This window comes from Octopus bimaculoides, chromosome Z (genome assembly GCF_046866305.1).
Source record: "Octopus bimaculoides isolate indiv1 chromosome Z, ASM4686630v1, whole genome shotgun sequence".
Taxonomy (NCBI): Eukaryota; Metazoa; Mollusca; class Cephalopoda; order Octopoda; family Octopodidae; genus Octopus; species Octopus bimaculoides.
This window is the reverse complement of record NC_142944.1, coordinates 22,109,498-22,129,807: the sequence shown is the minus strand read 5'-3', so window position 1 is coordinate 22,129,807 and position 20,310 is coordinate 22,109,498. Positions and strand designations below refer to the sequence as shown.

The 20,310-nt window shown below is 35.6% G+C and overlaps 1 protein-coding gene across 1 annotated transcript in view; it reads right to left on the bottom strand.

The window, feature by feature from the left end:
* The window catches only part of LOC149132169 (protein jagged-1-like), a 163,036-nt gene that overhangs the window by 115,573 nt on the left and 27,153 nt on the right, over nucleotides 1-20,310 (bottom strand). The window lies entirely within an intron of this gene.

The following is a 20,310-nucleotide window of genomic DNA, read 5'->3' as shown; positions in this document are numbered from 1 at the left end:
TAATCTTGCAGCCTCTTCATATGAACCTAAAGAATTACCTCCTATCTGTCCAATGACTATACACATACACACACACACACACAGAGTTACCGTTCTATATACTGCATCTTTTTTCCATCAGATCATTTTGCTTAGTATAGCTTAGCTTAGCACCGACAGTTCTAACGCAGAAGAACCAAAAACAACAGCAACAATAACAGCAGCACGATGATAGTAAACGTTGAGCCTAAATAAGGTATTCTCAATTATGGTAAATTGGTACCACCTCCGGTGTGTCTATGGAAAAGAATTACAATGTGTGTGTGTGTGTGTGTTAAGGAGTGAATGAGTGTTTGCATAACAACAATTATGCAAAAATAAATGTGCTTATATATGTATGTATATATACACACACACATAGGCAATGCATATACAATGATACAATGCATTCCCACACAACAGGTGCACAGACAATATAAATGCATACAACCTATGTGCATACATTAAATGTGCATTCGAAAGGCATGCACACACTATATGCGCACAGTAATTATGCATATTAGAGATTTACGTTTGGTGCATATGCACACATATATACATACATGCAAAATAAATGCATGCTTAAAACACTGTGCACAAAGTGTGCACACTTTATATGCATTTCAAAAAATATACATGCACCCATGACATGCACTTAAAATGCATGCATTTGTTATATAAACTTCAACTACATGCACATGCATGCATGTGCAGACATACAAAACTGCACATCTACAGATACAAAAATTCTTATAATGCTATGCAATATTCCTCAGTATTTTGTTTTCCAAATAACCAAGAATTCTCTTTTAGAATTATGATTCATGAAAATTCTAAGACCAACACCACTACTGTTACCACCACTACATCCACCATCACCAATGTATATATATATATTTTAAAAAATGGTTTCCTAACTGAAAATACTTAAATCAGGCAAGCTGATGCAAAGAAAAACAAAGACAACCCTTAACCATAGAAGCATTTTTACAGTACAGAGAATATCTTAGAAGATCTATATCTATTGATTACATGTGTCTACTACTGCTGCTGCTGCTGTTGCTATAATTGTTCAGTCCCAAGTAAGCCCTGATCAAGACAGACTTATGATCAAAAATGTTACAGCTGTAACCATCCTATCTTTTATTCAAATATAGTATATCTAGGACTACACTATAAAATGTATAGAACAGTCATTAGTATTAATGGTTATAGCTGTTGTTTAATTCCAGGTCAGTCCTGACCTAAAAGACCTATGATCAAAATTGTTCCTGTTGTGGTCATTTCATCTTCTATTCAGGCATAGTCTATCAAGGACTAGATTATCCAAGGTGGTCCTTCCTTGTTTAAAAACAGTAAGGTATAATGTGGCAAGGATTTGACTGCTATTTCTAAAAAGCAAACAACCACATAAGCAGTTCCTTGTTGACTTATATTGATTACAGGTGTAAAGAAAAAAAAAGTGTTAAAATATGTATTTACTGCTATCAAAGGTGAAGGTTGATACAACACCTGTGCACCTAATTTACTGGAAGCCAATCCTGTCTGAATAGAAATGAAGTAACCATTTAAGTAAATTAATTACTTTAATTATACTATTTTCCCCATCTCCTCTGCCCACCTCTTCCTAATTTTGAGAAAGTAAAGTCAAAAATAATTTTGATCACCATTTTATTGTAATATCTACAGTTGTTACAGTAAAGTGTGTGCATGCACACACATACACACACACACATTCATGATATTGATCATCATAACTATCATCAATGTTCAAACATCCATTTTCCTTTGATGGGTTTGTTGCACAAAATATCACCAACTTTCTTTACTTAGTCTTTTAATAATCTCCCCTATGAGACCTAGCACCAAATCAAAAAATGGAAATTCTTCTGCATATTCAACAATTTTTTTAAGACGGTATATTGGTATTTTGAGATTTGAGGAAGATTTGGCTGCCTGTTCTTGTCTGTCAAACAACTATGTAGAGATTTCATCACTTGCAAAAATGTTTCATGTACAAAAAAAAAAAACTTTGAATGACGACTGACAAAAACAATTCTGAAATTCTGCAATACAACACTAACAGCATTAAAACCAGTTTTATAAAAGTAAAATGATTTTATCTTCATTCACAACATTGATGCAGCAATAATTCCAGAAATATTCTGACTACCAGAACACATACCATTTTCAGTTATACACAAATCAGAACATTCACAACAGTGATAGTTTTATACTGTACATAGACGATACATTAAAAGTAAAATAAAACAGGTATTCATTGAAATTTACAGGAAATGTAGGCTTTCATAAAAATTAAAAAAAGCAATATAAAACATGTAAATATCATACATGTATACTTTTCTACTCTAGGCACAATGCCCAAAATTTTGACGGAGGGGGCCAGTCGATTAGACTGACGTCAGTACGCAACTGGTACTTATTTCAGACCCTAAAAGGATGAAAGGCAAAGTCAACCTTGGTGGAATTTAAACTCAGAATATAAAGACAGACGAAATAACCACTAAGCATTTCGCCTGGTGTGCTAATGTTTCTTATTTCTTTACTGCCCACAAGGGGCTACACACAGAGGGAACAAATAGGGACAGACAAATGGATTAAGTGGATTATATTGACCCCAATGCATAATGGTACTGGTTTCATCCCCAAAAGGATGAAAGGCAAAGTCGACCTCAACGGAATTTGAACTCTGAACGAAAAGACAGATGAAATACAATTAAGCATTTCGCCTGGCGTGCTAATGTTTCTGCCAGCTCACTGCCTTAATATCATACATGTATAGGTGCAGGTGTGATTGTTTGGTAAGAAGCTTGCTTCCCAGCCACATGATTCCAGGTTCAGTCCCATTTCATGGCACCTTGTGTGAGTATCTTCTACTATAGCCATGGGCCAACCAAAGCCTTATGGTTGGATTTGGTAGATGGAAACTGAAAGAAGCCTGTTGTGTATAACGTGGGACGAGTGGTGAGAAAGGATCTTCAGATGCTGAGCCTCACTGATGAAATGACAAGGGACCAGGAGATGAGGCGATTTGCTGTACCTGATAAGACGTGTCAAACTAAGTAAAATCGCTGTCTTCCACACATTCAGACCTGTCCTTTCAGGTGCTGGTGCCACTTGTTAAGCACCTGTGACAGAGCTGCATTAACACCTGTGCCAGTGCTGCATAAATGCATCCATGCTGGTGGCACATAAAAGGCACACCTGGCATGCTTTGTTAAGTGGTTGGTGTTAGGAAGAGCATCCAGCCATAGAAACCATTCCACAACAGACAGTTGGAGTCTGGACAGCTCTCTGCCAGCCAGCTCCATGTCAAACCGTCCAACTCATACCAGCATGGAATGCAGACATTAAACAATGATGATATATACATATTTATCTGTTTGTATGTATCTTTGTGTCTCTGCCCTCCCACCACTGCTTGACCACTGGTGTTGGTGTGTTTACATCCCCATAGCTTAGTGGTTTGGAAAAAGAGACCAATAGAAAGAAAATAAGTAATAGGGTCAATTCATTCAACTAAAAGTTCTTCAAGGCTGTGCCCCAGCATGGTCACAGTCAAATGACTGAAACAAGTAAAAGACAAAAGATATATACATATATATATATATATATATATATATATATATAGCATGGAAGGCGGACGTTAAACGATGATGATGATGATATCATCAAAATCTCAAAGCTATAAGATAATGCATGATTAATTCAAAACAACGTGAATAAATAGGGATATTTGACAGAGTAATCTCAATGCTTAATGGTTAAACCATTGCATAGAGAAATTAGTAGCAACAACATCAACAACAACTCGTTAATAACAACAACCACTCATTACCAATGCCACAACAACCTCAAACAATACACCCTTCTCAGTGACATCAAGTATTTATTCTTTCATGCGTTTTAGCCCAAAGGCTGAGGCCATGCTTGGGCATTGCCCTTAGTATAAATATACCAGGGGCTTTTTTTTTCACTCTGCATCTACCAAATCCATCTGCAATGCTTTGCTCGGTTCAGGGTTATAGTTGAAGACACTTGCCCAAGATGCCATGCAGAGGGATTGAACCCAAAACCATGTAGTTGGGTACAAAACAAAAAGGTAAAATATTCACCCTCCACCGAGAACACAATTTTGACCCATTCCTTCCGTTAATCTTTTAGCATTTAGACTGGCCATATCTGGCCCAAATATTTCCCCTGCTTTATGTTCAAACTGGCCAGATCCAGCTTCTTGCACTTACCCTGCAATGTCATTCTTAAATTGGACAATCCCATAATCAAAATCTCAAAGCTATGAGATAATGCATGATTAATTCAAAACAATGTTAATAAATAAACATTACTTTTGACAAAGTAATCTGAATGCTAAATGGTTAAGAACCAAAAATACCAATAAGAAAATCTAAGAATTTTAAAGCTTAATAATAATGCAAGTGATATAACATCAATCAGATCATCCACAGACATCTTATGCATGTTTCAAAAATTAACTGACATCACAACATGGATTAAGACCATTACCGAATTCACAAACATAACTCAGGAAAAGCGTGATACTTTCAAGAATAGGAAATCTCATATAGATAAGTTTCTCAACATCAATGAAACTTCAATTACATTTTTCTGCTGTTCATGCACACACTGCACCACCTTAAAAAATACGATGAAATTCTGGCAAGCAAAGAGACTGTTATAATGCTAAGCCTATGTACAGCACACAACACTTCCAGAATTTGACATTTCTTGGATGGAATATCATAGGGATCTCTCCTCTCAGCCCATCTGTTCAGCTTATACTTTTGATTTTCTTACACCTCAAAACATTTGGGTGCTCCTCATAGCCAAACAACATTCTCTACTGCAAAACTATTCCAAACTTAGTTAGAACACCCAATAACCATGGATCTGCAACAACAGACTTAAAGTAGCATCTACCAAATCTACTATTTACATCTATTAACAGCAATATGAAAAAATTAAAAATGCAAACCAACCCTAAAACTCCACACAACATATCACACACCGACATCAAAAAAACTAACAATCAACACCATCACAAAATTCACAACAGCACATCTGATGCACAAACCTACTAAGGGTAGGCACATGTATCGCAATTGAGCAGCAGAAAGAAATAACAACATAGGGGTATAAACAATAACACAGATCTATCATGGAATATGGCAGTCCTGCTGGAGACATGATTTCTTTACTGTACATCACAATAAACTATAGAGAACATGCCTTCACAACACATCATAACATGTTGTACACAATCCGCACCCACAAAATACACTACACACCATAACGGATTGTAAAGAGTGTACACCCACACAGCAGGTTCTAAACAGTTCACACCCACAAACTGCACTACATATCATAACATGTAGTAAATAGGCCACACCCACAAATCACATATCATAACAGCCCACATCCACAAACCATATTACACATCATAAGAGGTTGCAAACATCCCACACCCACAAACTGCTCTACACATCATAACAGGTTGTACACAGTCCACGCACACAAAATACACATCATAAGAGGTTGCAAACATGCCACACCCACAAAATGCACTACACATCATAACGGGTTGTACACAGTCCACACCCCAAAACACACTATACATCATAACATGTAAACAGGTAGCACCCACCACTCATACTATACATCATAAGAGGTTGTACACAGTCAGCACCCTGAAACTAGACAATACAACAAAATAAAAATACTAAATATGAAAGATTTCTAGAAATATGAAGGACATAGTATGATACCCTGTTAAGTTTCAACCCCAAAAATCCTCATCACTATATAACAAGCCACATCCAGAAACACAGATACAATAATCTCAGAGTATTATTGCCAATAAACCTCACTAGTTTTTAACTAGGATGTACATGATCCTATTGGCAAATACAGCAACTGTCATGCAATGACCGAGCCTACCTTGTCCATCTTGATGTGGCCAATGTAAGAACTTACCAGAATACAAAAATGTATCAGCACTTGAGATACAATAATATATCTACACTGTGACATTGTAGTCCATACAATTTATCAATAGGTGCCAGATTGTGTTGTATGGCCCACTGCTAAGTAGAGACTTGGTAAAGCAGGCTAGATAGAGCTGTGGGCCACATCATGTCATTCAGTTGCTCACTTGTGTGCCACAGGTAAGCTTACTTTGAGGATGAATTTTACAAGATTTAACCTGCAGCATTAGTTCCCAACTGGTGCCCATAAGTCCCTTTGGGATCCATATAAAACTTTGTGGCTAAAATTTATCTGCAATAAATAGGTTATACTTCTACAATACAAAAAATATTTTAATTTTTTTATAGGCATCGTTGTGTGGTAAGAAGCTTGCTTCTTAACCACATGATTCTGGGTTCAGTCCTACTGCATGGCACCTTGAGCAAGTGTCTTCTACTATAGCCTCAGGCCAACCAAAGCCTTGTTAGTGGAATTGGTAGATGGAAACTGAAATATATATATATATATATATATATATATATATATATATATATATATATATATATATATATATATATATATATATATATATATGTATGTATGTATGTATATATATATACATACACACGTATATGCATACAGATACAGCCTCCCCTCTCCACACCACTGATGTTATCCAAGGGAAAAGCAAAGGGGCTGATACAGCTTGGCACCAGTGATGTTGAAACTCATTTCTACAGCTGAGTGAACTGCAACAACGTGAAATAAAGTGTCTTGCTCAAGAACACAAAACAGCCCGGTCTGGGAACCAAACTCACTACCTCATGATCGTGAGCCCGATGCTGTAACCACTGATCCATGCACCTTTACTTTTTTACCCAATGTGGAGTAAGGTGCTAACAACACCTCCAAGAGGTTCAGATCTTGTTTGCCGTTTCCAGTCATGTTTATTCCTACAGGCTGTATTTCATCATGCACATCAATCACATAAGTCAAACATTCTTACCATGACTAATATTTAAATAGATAGAAAGAAACAAAAAAAAAACCAACAAAAAACACACATGCACACAAACATTATTGGGTTTATAGTAGTTTGGCTTCTTGCATTCAGTAGTTCCAAAAATTGGCTCAGTTAATGCCATTCTTTCTACAAATCATGCCTTATGTCTAGTCTGTCTTCACTCATACTGAAAACTAACACATTTCAAAAATGCTGCTGTCTCCTGTGTGCTCACACAATGTTTAGATTTATAGAACCCATCTGTTACCAGACAACACAAAAGGTCAACAGTAAATTCTATGTCAGTGTTACTTAAACAACCAGGAACCAATAATACCTTGACAAGAGTCACTCCCACACTCACCACTATATATACATATATATATATATATATATATATATATATATGTATATGTATATATATATATATATGTATGTGTATATATATATATACATAATTGGGATAAAGTCAGTAATTAATGATTTATCAGTGGCCAGCGTGCAAAAAAGACCATATGGGTTAAATTAATATTTAAAAGTATAATCATAAAAATATAATTATAATAAAGGTGCTGTCCCTCCAGTGCCCTTTATCATAATTATATTTTTATAATTATACTTTATATATATATATATATATATATATAAATGTAGAGTGCACACACACACACATATATATATATAGAGAGAGATAGATAGATAGATAGATAGATAGATAGATAGATAGATAGATAGTCTGTGTATATATATATATATATTTTGTGGAGGCATGTGGTTTGGTGGTTAGGGTGTTGGACTCATCATCGTAAGATTGTGGTTTCAATTCTTGGACTGGGTTATGTGATTTGTTCTTGAGAAAAACACTTCATTTCACATTGCTCCAGTCCGCTCAGCTGGCAAAGATGAGTAATCCTACAATGGACTAACATCCCATCCAGGCGGGAAATATCTATGCCATGAAACCTTATGAGCTGGCATGACTCAAAAAGGTAACTTTACCTTTTTTATAAGGAACGTGTTTGTGTGTATATATATATATATATATTCATTTATATTAAGGGCATTACTATACATAAATGCCTCACACCATGAGGGACTCTTAAAGTCAAAACTACCATATTTATTATGGTAGTTTTGACTTTAAGAGTCTCTCATAGCATGAGGCTTTTATGTATAGTAATGTCCTTAATATAAATAAATATATTTAAACGGAATAATTAAAACTTTTTCCCTTATGAGGTCTTTCACGCTGACTACTTGATAAATTCTTATAAAGATTTTATCCTATTTTTGAATTATATATATATATATATATATATATATATATATGATAGACACAAGCATACTTATGTCATTAAGATGCTTGTTTCCCAATCATGCAGTTTCATGTTCACTCCAACTGTGTGACAATCAGAGTAGGTGTCTTCTACAAAATTGAGTGCATGTGTGTGTTGGCTGTTTGTGTGAACATGTTCATATGTACGTCTTCATTATCATCATTTAATTTTATTTCCCAAGGGTAAACACCCACAAACCTCAAAATATTATTACGTATCATTGGCCTCAACTTGGAGACGATGGTGATGATGATGATGACAACAACAACAACGATGGTTGTGGTGGTGGTGGTGGTGGGGGGGCAATGACAAATTCATGGTATTGATAAAAAGGCAAGCAGACACGTAGGTATATAGACTAGTAAAATATATTAGAGTGTGCTGAAAAGTTCCTGACTTTAAGGGTATCGTGAAAGGCCTGGTTGGAGGCCTTCTTGTCCTTTTACAGGGCTTAGAAAATCTGAAAGACCTCTGCAATAAGTGTATGAATCTGAGAGGGAAATATGTCGACTAAAATCATAATCAACTGATCCTACTGTATTTTTTTTATACCCAAAGCGAGGAAATTTTCAAAACCCCCTTTTCAAAACTTCTCTCACACACACACACATGGCTGGTTATAGACTGACCATTGGTTTTGCACCTACAGAATACTTAACCATATAAGCGACTCAACAGACTCAAATGGCTGAGAAATATGTGTATATATATATATATATATACCGGAGTAAGCACATGAAATGTGCAACAGGGTGGAAAAAAGAGTACTCAAATACCAGAGGTAGAGTAATATGCTTTATTTAAAAGCAGCAGAAATATAACAAAAAAACCGTTACTCTGAGTTTCACGTTCCCGTTCATCGGACAAAACTGTCCGATGAACGGGAACGTGAAACTCAGAGTAACGGTTTTTTTGTTATATTTCTGTTGCTTTTAAATAAAGTATATATATATATATATATATATATATATATATATATATATATATATATATATATATATATATATATATACATACATATGCATGTATGTATATATCTATGAGTGTATATATCTACTGTGTTTGTCCCCCTCTACGGTCATGCAACTGGTGTTGGTTTCTTTACATCCCTGTAAACTTGTGGTTCAGTATAAGATGACCAATAGAATAAGTACCAGAATTAACAAAAAAAAAAACAGAAAAAAAGTACCGAAGTTGATTTGTTTGACTAAGATTCTTCAAGGTAGTACTCCAATATGGCTGCAATCCAATGATTGAAGCAAGTACAAGATAAAGACTGACAGATGAAAGAGAAAAAGAGAGTATCATGTAACTGTTTAGGTGATAAGCAGTAGACACTGCTTCTGCTCATTTGCATATCGGTACATTAATTGATGATGTGCATTAGTTAATTAAAACAGTGAGACAGTATTTGTAGATAAAATTGTAAATATTCTTAATATGATTGTAGAACAACTATTAGTTTCTTAGTTGCAACAAAGATGTATACACACACACACACACACATGCACATACATACATATGCAAACACACGAACACACCCTGCCCCTCGTTTATCTACAGGGGCTGGGTCTATTAACAAGCAAGGCCAGATGTGAGGTTATTAAACACACACATGTAAATTTATTTACTACTTAATTAACAAGCACACTGCATCAATATGCAGTAGTTGAGAGAGAGAGAGAGAAAGAGACAGACAGACAGACAGATAAAGAGAGCAAGAGAGAGAGCAAGAGAGAGAGCAAGAGAGAGAGAAAGAGAGAGAAGCAAATTGAGAGTGGTGAGCTAATGATAAGTATAGTACATGGCACAAAACCAGAATATGGTAAATAGTGGTGGAGCTGGTGGTGGTGGTGGTGGTGAGTGTCATAAATTATCTACTGAAGCACACAGTCAGTGTTCTATACATACAAGATAAACATGTTTGCATACACATACATGTGTACATGGGTATGCATACTATACGTACAAGTGCACATATATATATATATGTATGTATGTATGTATGTATGTATGTATAAGCATGTTTTACATATACATATATGCACATATGTGCATAGCAACATACATATATTTATATCTTCTTACACACATACACTAATATATACACAAAGATGTGCGCACATACTGGCACTCCATTGCTTATGGTGAGGATTCCATGTTGATCTGATCAACAGAACAGCCTGCTCATGAAATTAAAGTACAAGTGGCTGAGAACTGCACAGACATGTGTAACCTTTAACACAGTTCTCAGGGAGATTCATCATGACACAGAACGAGACAAGGCCGGGCCTTTTCGAATTACAACTCATTTTGGCCAGCTGAGTGGATGGAAGCGACAGGAAATCATGTACTTTGTTCAAGGAGACAATGCACTGCTTGGGAACTGAATTCAAAACTGTACAATTGTAAGCCAAATGTCCCTAGCCATAAAACCATGCACCTTCACATTGCACAAACACTTTCACTAATAAATACACACATTCATAGATATAGATAAATACACACACACACACACACACATATAAACACACTCTCCCAGTGTTTCTTAACCATTTTCTATGTATGCATCCCCTTTAAATATTTTATTCTGGTGAATCCCCATAGCCATTCGATGCTTAAATACTAGTTTTATAGATGCTCCTTTCAAAATTCCTATTTTGTTCTTCATACATCAACATGTATGAAAAACATGTCAACATAGGTGTAGGAGTGGCTGTGTGGTAAGTAGCTTGCTTACCAACCACATTGTTCCGGGTTCATTCCCACTGCGTGGCACCTTGGGCAAGTGTCTTCTACTATAGCCTCGGGCCGACCAAAGCCTTGTGAATGCATTTGGTAGACGGAAACTGAAAGAACCCCGTCGTATATATGTATATATGTGTGTATATATATATATATATATATATATATATATATATATATATATATATATATATATATATATATATATATATATATATATATATATATATATGTATGTATGTATGTGTGTCTGTGTTTGTCCCCCAACATCGCTTGACAACCGATGGTGGTGTGTTTATGTCCCCGTAACTTAGCAGTTTGACAAAAGAGACTGATAGAATAAGTACTAGGCTTCCAAAGAATAAGTCCTGGGGTTGATTTGCTCAACTAAAGGCTGCAGTCAAATGGCTGAAACAAGTAAAAGAATAAGTGTAGGTTGAACTGTGTAAAATGCTGGAGAAAGAAACCAAGCTGTTTCTTGCAATAAATACATCCAAACAAACACTGGACCCTTAAAATACAAGGGTAGATCTCCAGTTTATTATTTTGCTTGAGTGAAAACCCTTCACCCACCCCACCGAGTCTTACATGGAACCTGGTTGAGAACCACTGCACTATCCTATAGTTTTTATAACTAAATCACTCTAATGCTACAAGAAAAATTTTTAAGAACTTTAAAAATTTCTAATCACTCAGGTGAATAACCAGGTGTACAAAACAAGGACTCTGCAGATGTGAGACACTAATTACAACAGCAAAACACCACATTACTCAAATTACAGGTGCAATACCTTGTGCACAGGTATTTTATTCCAATACAGGTGTAAAACATTGTACAGCAATATGAGTCGCTAATGAAAAGGTGAAACGCTCCATATATAGGTGGGAAACATTAATTACAGGTCTAATACCTTATCACACTAATTACAGGTGAAATATCTTATTACACTAATTACAGGTTTAAGACACTCTTCAAGACTTTTTTTTTTTTGTTATGACATCTACTGTATTGCTATTGTTTACCTGTGCCACTTCTGCAGTCTCCTGCTTGGTGAGCCAATGTGGAGTGTTTGCATGGTCACTCAACCTGCTAGAAGATTAGCCATTAAGAGCCACTTTCTGAGTGATCACTTGAACTGCCAGAAACAACAGCCAAATCAACATCAGATCACTGACTAATATTATCATCTTCATCATCATAATCATTTTTATGTTCACTTTTACACGCTTGCATGAGTTGGATGGAGGAAGATTTTCTACAGCCGGATGCTCTTCGTGTGGCCAACCCTCACTTGCTTTCAAGCAAGGTAATATTTCCTTGTAGCCAGACATGAAAACGAATGACACTGCCTGTAAAACAGTGACAGTCATCTCGCAACTACCACATGATGTCAAGATAAGGATACACAAACATGAAGACAGTCATACACGTATCTATATCTACATACATGCATACATACATGTGTATGTGTGTATACAAGTAAGCATGTAGGTGCAAAACAAGGTGGTAAAAATAGTACTTCAATACCAAAGGTAGAGTAATATTCTGTTTTATTAAATCTGAAGAAAAAAAAACCTTCACAAAATGTTACTCAGTTGTGTATTATTACAAATTGTCTATGAATGATCATGTGAAACTCTGTGCTTGAATGACCATGTGAAACTCTAAGTAACACTTTGTGAAGATTATTTTTTTCAGCTTTAATAAAATGGTAAATATGGTGGGTAAGTTGGTGTAATCGGCCAGCACACTTATCATGAAAATAAGAAGTGTGGATTTGATTCCAACACGTACTAATATCCATTTGTTCCCATTGAGGGCTTATATGCCCCAATATCAGACTATTTTTAACAGTGGTGCCCCAGTATGGCTGCAGCTCTCAAGCTGAAACTAGTAAAAAGATTATGTACAATTCTTGAAATTCTTTGCTAAATATTTAACCTGGAGGTTTCCAAATTCTGTGTTGTGTGCCAGGAATCTCTAAGTGTGTCTTAAAAAGAATTCAAATATCTTTTATCTTTTACTTGTTTCACTCAATGGACTGTAGCCATGTTGGAGAACCACATCTAGAAAGGTTTAATTAAACAAACTGACCCCATTTGTTTTTTAAAGCTACCTACTTATTCTGCTGGATTCTTATGCCAAACTGCTAAATTATGGGGACATAAGCCAAAACTGGTTATCAAGTGGTAGTGGGGAACAAACACAGTCACAGATAGATAGATACATACATATATATATATATATACACAACAGGCTTCTTCCAGTTTCCATCAACTGAATCCACTCATAAGGCTTTGATTTGTCCAGGGCCATCTATAATAGAAGATACTTGTCCAGAGTGTCATGTGGTGGAACTGAACCCAGAACCATGTGGTCGGGAAATAAACTTTCTAACCAGGCAGCCACACCTGTGGTTGATTTTCATAAGTAAAAGGCTGTGAAGTGTATTTGAGATTTGACAACCCAGAGTATAATTGGTCACATGACAAGTAACATGTGATATGGTATACTTGTTTGTTAATTTTGTTGATTATGGTAAAATGGATGTTTTTGATTAACAAAAGAAAAGCTGTTACAGATACAGATAAATCAGCAGAATGTAGTGTGAACAGATGAAATTGCTTCAGAATCCAATGTTGAGAATTCCACTTTTGTGGCTAAAAAAATGTACAGGAAAAAAGTTCTAAGTACCATCAGCATTATAGCAATGGTTCTTTAGACTGGAAGAGTGGCTCATAAAAAGGATCCATATGGCCCTTGGGGATTCATATAAGATTCTGTCATTAAAATTCATCTCTAATAAATTGAGTATACTTCTGTTATACACAAAATATTTTAACAATTTCTTTTATACAATTCCTAACAATATTTAATTATAGAAATATAGATTTTTTTAAAAACATAGAATGACTAGGAGGGTTCACCCAAGTAAAATAGGGAACAAAATGGTCCATAGGTAAAAAATGGTTGAGAACCATAGAACTGGAACTAGATTTTGTATATATTCTAGTAATGTAAGAAATTCTTGTCTCCAGTGTTTTGTTTGCAGCCATGTTCTTGCAAATGTATGATTCCAAATAAATTGATGTATAATTTATTTGGAATTCTTTGGATAACTGTATGATTCCAAATAAATTGATGCACCATTGTATCTTCAAACATTAAATAGAATACTCCAAGGAATTTTTGATATAATCACTGATTTCAAATTTTGGCACAAGGCCAGCAATCTTTTGGGTGGGGTAAGTTGATTATATCAAATCTCAATGCTCAACTGATGCATTTTTATTGATCCCAAAAGGATGAAAGGCAAAGTTGGCCTCAGCAGAATTTGAACTCGGAATGTAAAGACAGATGTAATGCTGCTAAGCACTTTGATCAGCATGCTAACAATTCTGCCAGCTCACCATCTTAATTTTTGATATAATTATCATGAAACATCAAATGTTTGAAGTGAATTAAAAGTAATTATTGCAAAAGTTTTTCAAATGGTCTGTTGTATTAAAAATAAACCTATCAAATCAAGGAATTTCTGTCTATATTTGTGAAGAGGTAGGTATCACGGTTTCAAACCTTATTTTGTATGCTGAAGTCTTCTGGCCATCAAGTGGTCAAATGGTTTGTTGTGAATAGGAATTGAGAGAAATTGTTAAAACTTTTTCAGGAGAATCAGGAAACAGAATTGAATGATTCAATTTGTAACGAATTTTGGTATACAAAAATTGGAATATCTTTCTAACACATTCAAACAAAACTGACAACATAGAAGAGTGACGAGGAATTAACAATTATTGATAAAATTTATGTAACAGGGACCAAAAATGGCAATTTAGAAAAGTGAGAGAAGAACATTTTCAAATGTTTGTCAAAACTGACGTGTGCAACTTAGGTTCTTTAACCTTCGATTATTTAGCATCACTTCAGGAGAAATTATATGGTAACTTCCCAAGTATCCAAGTACATGAATATGATTAAAAATCCATGTTTCATCCACAAGAATTTTTTTTTTCACTAACAGAAGATAGGGAAGAATTGATCAGGAGTCAGTCATTATGTATATAAAGAGAAACAATTGGTAAGCTTCTGGATTTATGTTTCAGAAAAGCATTGCAATGAGGCTACAAAAGTTCCAAAAATTCTTTTGTAGTTTTCTGCAATATACACTTGTGAAGTTGGATTTTCAACAATGGCAAACTTAAAGACTCCAAAGCTGGGAAGTTTAAAAATGGTAAATAATGAAGCAAAGGTACCTTTATTGAATATTCTATTCCACTAAAAATTCAAAAACTGTATCCTTCACATCAAGTTCATGTATCCCCCTTGAACCATTTTTGTATTTTATTTTTGGCATTTTATTTTTGACTTTGTTAACAAAACTTGATGTACCAGGAAAAACCTTATTCTTGGAAAGCATGATGTCAATGCAAAAAGTTTGGAAAACTCTGGTTTAACGATTCTATTAAAGTTACAGAAAGTCAGTTTAAACAATAATGCATAATATTTTAACTGCTGGTATTTCAAGATAGTATTAGCAAACATTTCATAGAACTCCAAAAACTACACACACACATACACAGTGCCAACTTTGTCATGTAGAGAGCCATGAATGGACCTACTGCCAGAATTCAATGAACTGCAGACAAATGCCAAACAGATCTGATCTGGACTATGTCAATGGCACTGTGCTTCTGGCAGAGTCACACTCAGTTTTCCAGTATATGATGACCAAATTGGCTGAAGAGGTAGAAAAGCATGCCTAAGGATCAGTTCAGAGAAAAACCAATTAGATTCATGTTAGTGAGCAAGAAGAGACAGAAATTTTTATGAACCAAGAACCTATTGAAGACCCCCACACCTGCCTGGTCAGCATTATTGGTACAGAGGAGGGAACTGAGGCAGATGTCAACTCCAGAACTGGGCATGCAACAGCAGTGTTCAGAGGAATGAACAAGATCTGGGCCAGCAGTCTGATTAGCAACAGTATGAAGTACCAGAGCGTTGTCCTGCTAACAGTAGTCTTTGCAGAGGAAACTTTGAAAATGACAGCAAAGATTACTTGGAGGTTGAATGCATTACAATACTAAAGATTGCTTACAGATTGCTCAGAAGTCTTGAGAAGAGTCAATCTGCACAACATATAAGAGATTATGGTAGAAAGAAGAGAAAGACTTGCAAGCTATGTTTCCCAGACTGATGAATATCCAAGACAGTAATATAATGGGTACCACCAGAAGGATGAAGGAAAAGAGGAAGATCCAAGAAAATATGGTGCATTGCCTTCAAAGAAGATCTGAAGATGCAAGCAACTACGCTCAAAATCAGGATGATAAGAAGCATCTTCCTGCTCGATGTACAGGCCAGCTGTATAGGGGGGACTAAGAATAAGACTAAGATGAAAATATGCATGCATGATTGCTTGAAAAACCCTCTAGATATAGCTGATAACTTCTGCTATCTAGGTGACCTAATTGGCAGAGGAGTTGGGGTTTCTGAAAATATAGTAAAGAGAGAAAGAATGAGGTTGGAAAAATTAATGGAGTTATTACCCTCACCATTTACAAGTGTTACCAGTTTTCTGTAAGAGAAGGGCAGAATGTAGAGGAATGAAATAAAGCAAGCATTGGATGTTGTAATATGAGAGTAAATGAATGGTGGAGCTCAAATATGTTGAGGGAGGAAACTGGGTATGAGAGGAATCAGATGTGGTGTTCAAGAAAGGAGACGAGGGATATATGTATGTGACGCACATGAATTACGTCTGTTAGTTAAAGAATTGGTAAGAACACCTGTCTAAGATGAAGACCAAAGAAGACAATGAGAGATTTAAAAACTTGTTTCAGGGGACTGACATCACCAATGAGATGTTGAAGGGCTGAAAAAAATAGGGAGATACAATGGCAGGGAAGACCACTTCAAACCTCACATTCATGGAAAAACAGGTCTAAAATCGATGATGACAATCATCATTATAATGATGATGATGATAACAATCATAGTGATGGTGGTGATGATGACAATGATGGATGATAATGATATAATACAAGGTTTACAGTTAATTTCATACCCAGCTTACCACCATGCCACACCAATCTTGGTTCTTGGATGCCTTTAGCAAAATTCACTCTGTTGCTAACATTCTGGTCAGGTCCCAGATCTGATAAGTCCTACCCTTGTTCCCTCTCACCCTCCCATCACTGTGTGTGTGTGTGTGTGTGTGTGTGTGTGTGTGTATATATATATATATATATATATATATATATATATATATATATATATATATGTATATATGGTAATTAAGATTAAGTAGGGTATATAATACCACTTGCTAAAATATTCTTTCGTTTCAGTCATTTGACTGAACCATGCCTTTAGTCAAACAAATCGACCCAAGGACTTATTCTTTGTAAGCTTAGTACTTATTCTATTGGTTCTTTTGCTGAACTGCTAAGTTATGGGGATGAAAACACACCAACACACAAATACATACACATATATCTACATACATACATACATATATACACACATACACACAACAGACTTCTTTCCATTCCCATCTATCAAATCCACTCTCAAGGCTTTGGTCAGCCCAAGGCTATTGTAGAAGACACTTGCCCAAGGTGTCATGTGGTGGGACTGAACCCAGAACTATGTGGTTGGGAAGCGAGCTTCTTACCACACAGTTTCTGTGTAACAAATTCTCTCACGCCCAGAGCAATATATAGAAGAAAACACTTACCCAAAGTGCCACTCAGTGGGATTGAACCCAGAACTATGTGGTTGGAAAGTAAACCTCTTACCACACAGCCACACCTGTGGCTAAAACATACACGCACACACATTCCATGCATTTATTCCAACAGATTTACCATTGATCTTATTGAGAGAATCTTTACAATAATAGAAGTAATCCATCCTCATTGTTATGAATCTACATCATAGACAGTATCTTATAATTAATAAGTCATGTGATTAATTACTTAAACCTAGACATGTGGCATGTATTACATGTATGTATGTATGTATATATGTATACATGTATGTATATATGTATTATAAATATATATATATATATATATATATATATATATATATATATATGCACACACACACACACACACACACAGTGGGCCAAAAGTCATGGTACCAAGATTAAAACTCATTTAATATATATTGCATATTTCAGAAACACTTATTTATAAATGTTTTGGTGCATGGCTTTTGGCCCACTCTGTATTATGAGTGTATGTATGTCTACTGTGTATGTAGTGTGTGTGCGTGTGTGTGTGTGTGTGTGTGTGTGTGTGTGTGTGTGTGTGTATGTGATGGTTGTAAAGCTAGCTTCCTAATCAGATGACCATACCTGCTAATATCTCTTTAATACTCATCTGAATACGCAAACAGTATTTTAGCAGTGTTTAACATAGAGTCTATGTGGGGGGGGGGGGGCTCTCTCTATCTGGTAAAAATTCCCCCAGTGGAGTGTCTGTTGGTGTACAATAACAAAAATCTGGTGAGTTGGAAAATAAATTAAAGTCATCATCAACAGGCTACAAGATATGAGGAACGGCACCAAATTGGTTTCAAGCCAACAAGATGCTTGAAACCAATTTGTCACTCTCTCTAAGAGGTTGCTCCATTTGCCAGAAATAACAATTATATTTTTCTCAAATGACATCCCATCATATTAAGAAAAGAAAAAAAAAAAAAAGATACATTTGATAATGTAGTCTAACCGTCTAGCATTCAGATTACTCTGTCAAATGTAATGCTTAATTTATTCATATTGTTTTGAATTAATCATGCATTATCTCATAGCTTCGAGATTTCAATGATGTGAATCCAGTCACAAGGCTTTAGTCAGCCCAAGGCTACAGTAGAACACACTTGCCCAAGGTGCCATGCAGAAGGACTAAACCCAGGACCATGTGGTTGAGAAGCAAGCTGCTTACCACACAGCCATACTTGTGCCTATACTTTTAGAATGACATTATAAGGTAGGTGTGAGAGGCAAGATCTGGTTGGTTTGAACACAAAACAGGCAGAATATTTTGACCAGGTATGACTAGTATAAATGCTTAAGAACTAAACATTACTATGCCTGAAATGAAAATGAAAATGGCTGGATAGCCATGGTCAGAATCTGACCATACTGTAGATGTCACATTTCTATGGGATATCTGACCATACTATAAGACATATCACATCACCATGGGATATCTGACTATATTATAGGATATGTCAGTGCTCTATGAAACCACTGACCATACTATAGAGCATGTCACATCTCTATAAGACATCTGACCATATTATAGGACATACCTCTGCTTTGTGGGAGATCTGGCCATACTATAGGGCAATTCACATCTCTATGAGACACCTGACCATATTAAAGGATATGTCACTGCTGTATGGGAGATATGATTGTCTTGTGAGTCATATCACTAAACTGGGGGGGGGGGGGGCATTTGATCATCCTATGGGACACATAACTGTACTTTGAGACATCTAACTGATCCTATCATGAGATATCATTGTGGTAAGAATCCTTTCTTGGCTCCAAGAAACACTTTACAGTAAATACAATGCATTGCACACTAAAGTAACATCATAATGTTTGAATTATATGGAGATTTGTGTCAATCATTTGATGACACATACACTTACAGTATACATACACACACACGTGTGTGTGTGTGTGATCATGTCACATGATAATTTTTTAAAGGAAGTGACTCTGGCTGGAATATTTTCCATCTTACCGACAGAATTCCCACACAACACCTCACTTCTCGCTGCAAGGTTTCATTTCAGGGTTACAGTATCTAGAGCATATTGAATGCCTGTATGGCCTTAACCCTATCTTATATTCCTTGTGCACTAATTATAGTGCTGCTCCTTTGATAATCAGCTTAAGAAATCTTTCATTCTAACGATGTTCTCATATTGTACATCATGAGATGAAACAATATGAAATACATAGCTGTTTCTTTCTTCGTTTATCTCATTTTGGCTAATAAATTCTCTCTCTCTCTCTCTTTTTTTTTTTTTTTTTTTTTTTGTAAATAAAATATAACTTAGATTCAATAAAAACATAGCCAGATATTTTGAGATCCAAATGTGAGCTAATTTTATATAAAGTACCACCCTCTCTCTCTCTCTCTCTCTCTCTCTCTCTCACTATATATATATATATATATATA